Below are 5949 nucleotides of genomic sequence, written 5' to 3'. Positions count from 1 at the left end.
CCCTGGGTTCCTCCACCAGCTCGCTCTGTCTTTTGACGGAACAATAAAAATCGTTTAAAATAAACGACTGGGACTGTGCCTGGGATGAGTTTATTCCATGAACAGGAAGCAGAGAAAGCTGGGGACGGCCGATTCTAGAATGTTCCGAAGCTTTCTAGAAATTCTGGAACAATCCAGACCATCTTGGATCAATCCAGAATGCTCTAGAATGTTCCGGAGCATACTAGCGCGTTCGCAGGTGGGAGGAGATGGTGAGGCGATCAGGGGAGGAATCATTGTGCAGGAGGGGCGGTTCTGGAATGGTCTAGAACGTTCTGGCACCTTCTCCAAGGGAGGCGTCCTCAGGGTGGACAGGTGTCTGTTGGAGAGAGAGGAAAGCCGAGTCAGCGCCGAGTCAGCGCCAAGTCAGCCCGGAAGCTGCCGCAGCCTCACCTGTGTCGCCCACACGCCGGATGTACTTCCGCGGGATCCCATTCTGCTCCGTGAGCCTCGCGTAGTCCTCCAGCCGGTCGTCATTTATGACTTTCAATTTGACTGTGGCAAGAGTGGGTGCCGACTGAGTACGCTTGCTTTAGTGTGAGCCTACTGCATACACTCACTTTAGTGGCTGTATACACTCACCCCATCTAGCGAGCGCCAACTGTATATGCTAGCGTTAGTGGGCACCGACTGTATATGCCCACCATGTCTAGTGGGCACTGACTGTATACACTCGCTTTATCCAGTGGGCACCGACTGTATCCCCCCTTTCCCTGTATACAGTCGGGCTCAGACTCTCGGGTCGTGGTGCGTATCCCTAGCGGGCACCGGCAGTGTACATGTGTGTGTGAGGGGGGCTCACCCACAAGGAAGCTGAGGCGGCTGGTGGTGCCGCTGGACCCCATGTTATTGATGAAGACGAAGAGCCTAGCGGGATCCAATACGTGGAACTGGAAGGAGGTCTGGCCCTCGACTGTAGGGAGAGAGGTGGGTGTTCTGGATGTGCCGGGGCATGCTGGGACATTCTAGCGCATTCTGGAACATTCTAGAACATTGAGGAACTGGAGCATCCTGGGACATTTGCAGCATCCTGGAACATTTCTGGGAACATTCTCGAACATTCTGGAACACACCGGACATTCCCTGGGGTCGTCTGGAATTGTCTGGAACTTTCCGAAATGCTCTGTACTCACAGTCAGTGGTGTAGATGCCGTCTGCGTTCTTCTGGGCCACAACCGTGTGCGGGGTGCATACCTCGTTCTTCCTGAAGGAGAGACCGGGAACATGGCCACTCGCTGTGGGCTCAACTGCTCCTGTCTGCTCTCCCTCTGGGCTCGCCTGGTCCACCATGGCCTGCTCTTTGACTCTGGGATCGGCTGGTCCTGTCTGCTCTCTCTCAGCTCCATTACTCCCCTCTAGCCCACCTGTTCTCTGACTCTGGGCTCAACTGCTCCTGTCTACTCTTTCTCTGGGCTCGGCTGGTCCACCATGGCCTGCTCTTTGACTCTGGGATCGGCTGGTCCTGTCTGCTCACTCTCAGCTCCATTACTCCCCTCTAGCCCACATGCTCTCTGACTCTGGGCTCAACTACTCCTGTCTGCTCACTCTCCCTGGGCTCGGCTGGTCCCCCCTAGCTTGCTCTTTGTCTCTGGGCTCAACTACTCCTGTCTGCTCACTCTCAGCTCCATTACTCCCCTCTAGCCCACATGCTCTCTGACTCTGGGCTCAACTACTCCTGTCTGCTATCTCTCTCTCTGGGCTCGGCTGGTCGCCCTGGCCTGCTCTGTCTCTCTCTCTGGGATCGCTTGGGCTTGGCGGCGCCTGTCTTCCCCGCTCTGTGGGCTCGATTGCTCCCCCCTGGCTCTCTGTCTCTGGCCTTGGCTTGTCTCCCCTGGCCCCGCCCCTCACTTGACATAGAAGAAGACGTTCAGGGCGTTGCAGTCCTCGTTGCACTCCATCTCGCGGAACAGCATCCGGAGTGGCCCATCCTCCAGGATCATTTCCAGGTTGTCGGAGGCCATGGCGGAGGTGCGCCAGGGCCCGGAGAGCTGGGGAGTGTAGGACCCCAAAAGCGGTGTCCTCTTGTGACGACCCCAGAAACACAGACTCCAGACCAGACGATGCAATAGAGCAGGAGGTAATTTTTATTTCATTTGCGCAAATGGGCCCCCTACTGCTGCAAGCAGCAAGCAAGCGAGAGGAGCCCCGAGCAGCTATCTCACACAGCTTTTAAGGGGCAAAACCACAAAATTAACATACCATAGGGTGGCGTAAGTTTATTGGGTAACTACAAGGGGAGGAGGTCGTCGAGGAGGAGGAGAGAACAGAAACCGGGGCTACGTGCCCTACGTGTCTAAGCTTGGACAAGGGGAGGGGGTCCTTGAAGAGCAGAAAGGGGTGGCTACGTGCCCTACGTGTCTCGCGGTTTCTTTGTTAAGCTTGAACAAGCACAGGGGAGGGGGCTTATGTGCATACCAGGATGTTCTGTCGCCCTTATCTCTGGCTAGTAGCCCTTATCTCTGGCTAGTAGCTATCTGCTTTCTCTGTGAACTTAGTTTACTCCCCATTTCCCAGGACTGTTTTATTAAGGCCATTTTATGGCGGCTCTCGGCCGCTCCTTTCAGGGAGGTGAAGAAATGACGCGCATTAATGATACGGCTGAAGAAACAATGCAAAGTAGTGATGCGAATTAGTGATGCGAAGTAATGATGTGAAGAAATGATATGAATTCATGACGAGAATTAATACTGGGAACTAATGATGCAAATTTATGATACCTGGGCAGGGTCGATGTCCGCACAGGCCACGCCCACCGTGAGGGCGAGGAGGAGAGCCTTCGTCACCGTCATCTTCATCACCATCGTCTTCGTTGTCGTCTGAGCCGGCGGGGACCCGGCGTCTATTTATTGCCAGGGCTGGGGGAGGAGTTGGCGGGGCCGAAGGTTGTGCAAACATCCTGGTGGACACCAGGGACGTTCCGGAACGGTCAGTGCTCCCAGGGAATTCTGGGAGAGTCTGTCGTGCGTTCTTGGGCCTTGGAATTTTCCAGAACCCCTGGTGGGTGTTTCCAGGATTCCAGAATGTTCTAGAATGCCCAGGGAATGTCCTTGGAATCGCGAGGAATTCTGTGGAATGTTCCAGAATGTTCCAGAACACGTCCAGAGAGCCCGGCGCACGTCCTCGGGGCCTTAGAGTATTCTAGAGCGCCTGGTCTTGGAGTGTTCCGGAATACTGGCGGATGACGTAGAATTTTCTAGAATGTTCGTAGGATGCCCTGGACCGCTTGGTGAGTGTCTTTGGGGTCTTGAAATGTTGTAGAATGTTCCAGTATGTTCCAGAGAACCCAGCGAGCGTCCTGGGGGGTCTGAGACCCTCTGCCGACGTGCTGGAAGTTTCCGCAGCCCCGGTGGGCGCGGGATGTCACGTCAATGTCCGCAGGGCCAGGCCGGCACCAGGTCACCCGTCACACCCAGCCGGGAAACTTCTACTCAGACCCGTATCCCAGAATCCCCCCAGACTCACTTGGTGATGTTCTGGTACATTCTAGAACACCTCGGAAAAATTCTAGGGATCCCGGAACATTCTAGAATGTCCTAGAATGTTCCAGAACCTGGATTTTTTTAGCTTTTTTCGTGCCCAGGCACCCAGACGTGACCTTGAGAGCTCCAGGGAGGTCACTCTAGTTTCTGTCTCTCGATGGGAAAAACCGACTTGACCGGTTCTGCGTTGTGTAATCCTTTAACCTGGTTTTCTGCTCCACTCACTCCATGGCTCAGGCTGGCTCTTCTCTCAGGGAGAGGAGGGTCATCAACGTGGCGTGTAGAGCACGTTGGACAAGGCAGATTCATAACTACAAAGTTTGCTCATCTTCTAATACCAAGACCCCCAATATCTCAGTTATTTTTTTTTTTTATTTTTTTTTTTGACAGGCAGTCAGATCCATCGGAAATGCCTTGAAAACATGGTCGTGTATAGACACGACTTCTTGAAAGGGTTTGCAGCTTCGTCGTCAGTACTGTCTCCTCAGTGACTTTAGAGCAGGAGAGAACAGGACACAGCGGACACTCTGAACAGCAACTTCAGTGAGTGAGTGATGAAGTGCCCAGACGAGGGAGGCGCAGTGGGTGACACGTCGATTCAGAAACGAGAGCAACTAGCCTGGAATTACCATGAGTGTGTTGGCAGAAGAATTAAAACTTGAAATAAGACTCCCGAAACGTACGCGCGGTCTTCACCACCTTGAACGAGTCTTGGTTTTTGCTGATAGGCTCTTTTTTTTTTTTTTTTCACAGGCAGAGTGGACAGTGAGAGACAGAGAGACAGAGAGAAAGGTCTTCCTTTGCCGTTGGTTCACCCTCCAATGGCCGCCGCGGCCGGCGCACCGCGCTGATCCGATGGCAGGAGCCAGGTGCTTTTCCTGGTCTCCCATGTGGTGCAGGGCCCAGGCACTTGGGCCATCCTCCACTACATTCTCTGGTCACAGCAGAGAGCTGGCCTGGAAGAGGGGCAACCGGGACAGAATCCGGCGTCCCGACCGGGACTAGAACCCGGCGTGCCGGCACCGCAGGTGGAGGATTAGCCTGGTGAGCCGCGGCGCAGGCTTGTATGATTATTTTCATAAACTATGCTTTGAACAGGGACACAAGTGATTGAGCACAAGCCATGCAGTGTCCTCTGAGCCACTCAGTGAAAGCTGAGGGTCTCCGTCCTTTATAGACTTCAAGTTGTGAGCCAGGGGTTAGTGTCTGAAGGCACGCTACATGAAGAGGTAGGGAGAGATCACCTGTTGTGGGCCACTTTGTAAACCATCTTGAATGTCACACACTTGCCATCTGACCAGATGTGTGCACTGTCTGTTCTTCCCTAGTTTCTGCACCCAGCTGGACTTTCACATTCAGATATGGCGGAGAAACCACTCCCTTAGGATCCACTGAGTGCCCCTGACTGGATCAGGAACTGTCGCAGAGTGACAGGTTCTGGGTCAGTCAGGGGCAGGCAGGAGAGCTAAGGACTTGGGGTTCCTGCCGCAGACTGACAGGTTCCCGGTCCTGTCAGGGGCAGGCAGGGGAGCCAAAGACGGCGTTTCTGGCCCTAGACTGGCAAGCTACCAGTCCCATCAGCGGCAGGCAGGGGAGACAAGGAGGTGGGGTTCTGGCCCCAGACGGACAGGTTCCCAGTTCCATCAAGGGCCGGCAGGGGATCCAAGAGGTGGGGTTGTAGTCCGAGACTGTCCGGTTCTCAGGCCAGAAAGAGGCAGTCAGGGGAGCCAAGGAGGTGGGGTTCTGGCCGCAGAATGACAGGCTCTGGTTCCAGTCAGGGGCAGGCAGGGTAGTGTAAGAGGATGGTGTTCCTGCCACAGACATACAAGTTCCCTGTCTAGTCAGGGACAAGCCGGGGAGCTAAGCATGTGGGGTTCTGGCCGCACATGGACAGGTTCCCGGTCCATATGGCCAGGCAGGGAAGCTAAGGCGTTCTGGCTAAGGTTCTGGCAGCAGCATGACAGGTTCCTGGTCCCATCGCGGGCAGTCAGGGGAGCCAAGGAGGTTGGTTCTGGCCACAGACTGACAGGTTCAGGTCTATCAGGGGCAGGCAGGGGAGCTGAGGACATGGGGATCTGGCCACAGGCTGACAGGTTCCCGTTGCTGTCAGGGGAGCCCAATGAGGTGGGGTTCTGGCTACAGAGTGACAGGTTCCTGGCCCCCTCAGGGAAAGTCAGGGGAGCCACGCAGGTTAGGCTCTGGTCGAGACTGACAGGTTCCGAGTCCCGTCACAGGTAGGCCGGGGAGCCTAAGGAAGCGGGGTTCTGGCCACTGGTGACAGTTGCAGGTCCATCAAGGGTAGGGAGGGGTGCTGATGGGGTGGGGTTCTGGCTGCAGACTCACAAGTTCCTGGTCCAGTCAGGGGCGGGCAGCGTAGCCTACGGAGGTGGGGTTCTGGCCACAGAATGACGACAGGTCTCTGGTCCCATCA

The 5949-nt window shown here is 55.3% G+C and overlaps 1 long non-coding RNA gene across 4 annotated transcripts; it reads left to right on the top strand.

Moving 5' to 3' along the window:
* Positions 1–1893: 1893 nt before the first annotated feature.
* Positions 1894–5174, top strand: LOC149119121 (uncharacterized). 4 transcript variants are annotated; one of them, XR_016228675.1, is made up of 3 exons: positions 1975–2116; positions 2765–3265; positions 3909–4200. It is a non-coding gene; the product is annotated as an uncharacterized LOC149119121 (long non-coding RNA). The 4 variants fall into 4 exon arrangements; XR_016228676.1 differs by lacking the exon at positions 2765–3265 and adding an exon at positions 4272–5174 and having other exon boundaries at positions 1978–2116; positions 3909–4065; XR_016228674.1 differs by having other exon boundaries at positions 1978–2116; positions 2604–3265.
* The last annotated feature ends 775 nt before the right edge of the window (positions 5175–5949 follow it).

Source organism: Oryctolagus cuniculus, chromosome Y (genome assembly GCF_051225735.1).
Source record: "Oryctolagus cuniculus isolate XC-2025 breed Fujian yellow rabbit chromosome Y, ASM5122573v1, whole genome shotgun sequence".
NCBI classification, from domain to species: domain Eukaryota; kingdom Metazoa; phylum Chordata; class Mammalia; order Lagomorpha; family Leporidae; genus Oryctolagus; species Oryctolagus cuniculus.
This window is presented reverse-complemented; position numbering and strand designations above follow the sequence as displayed.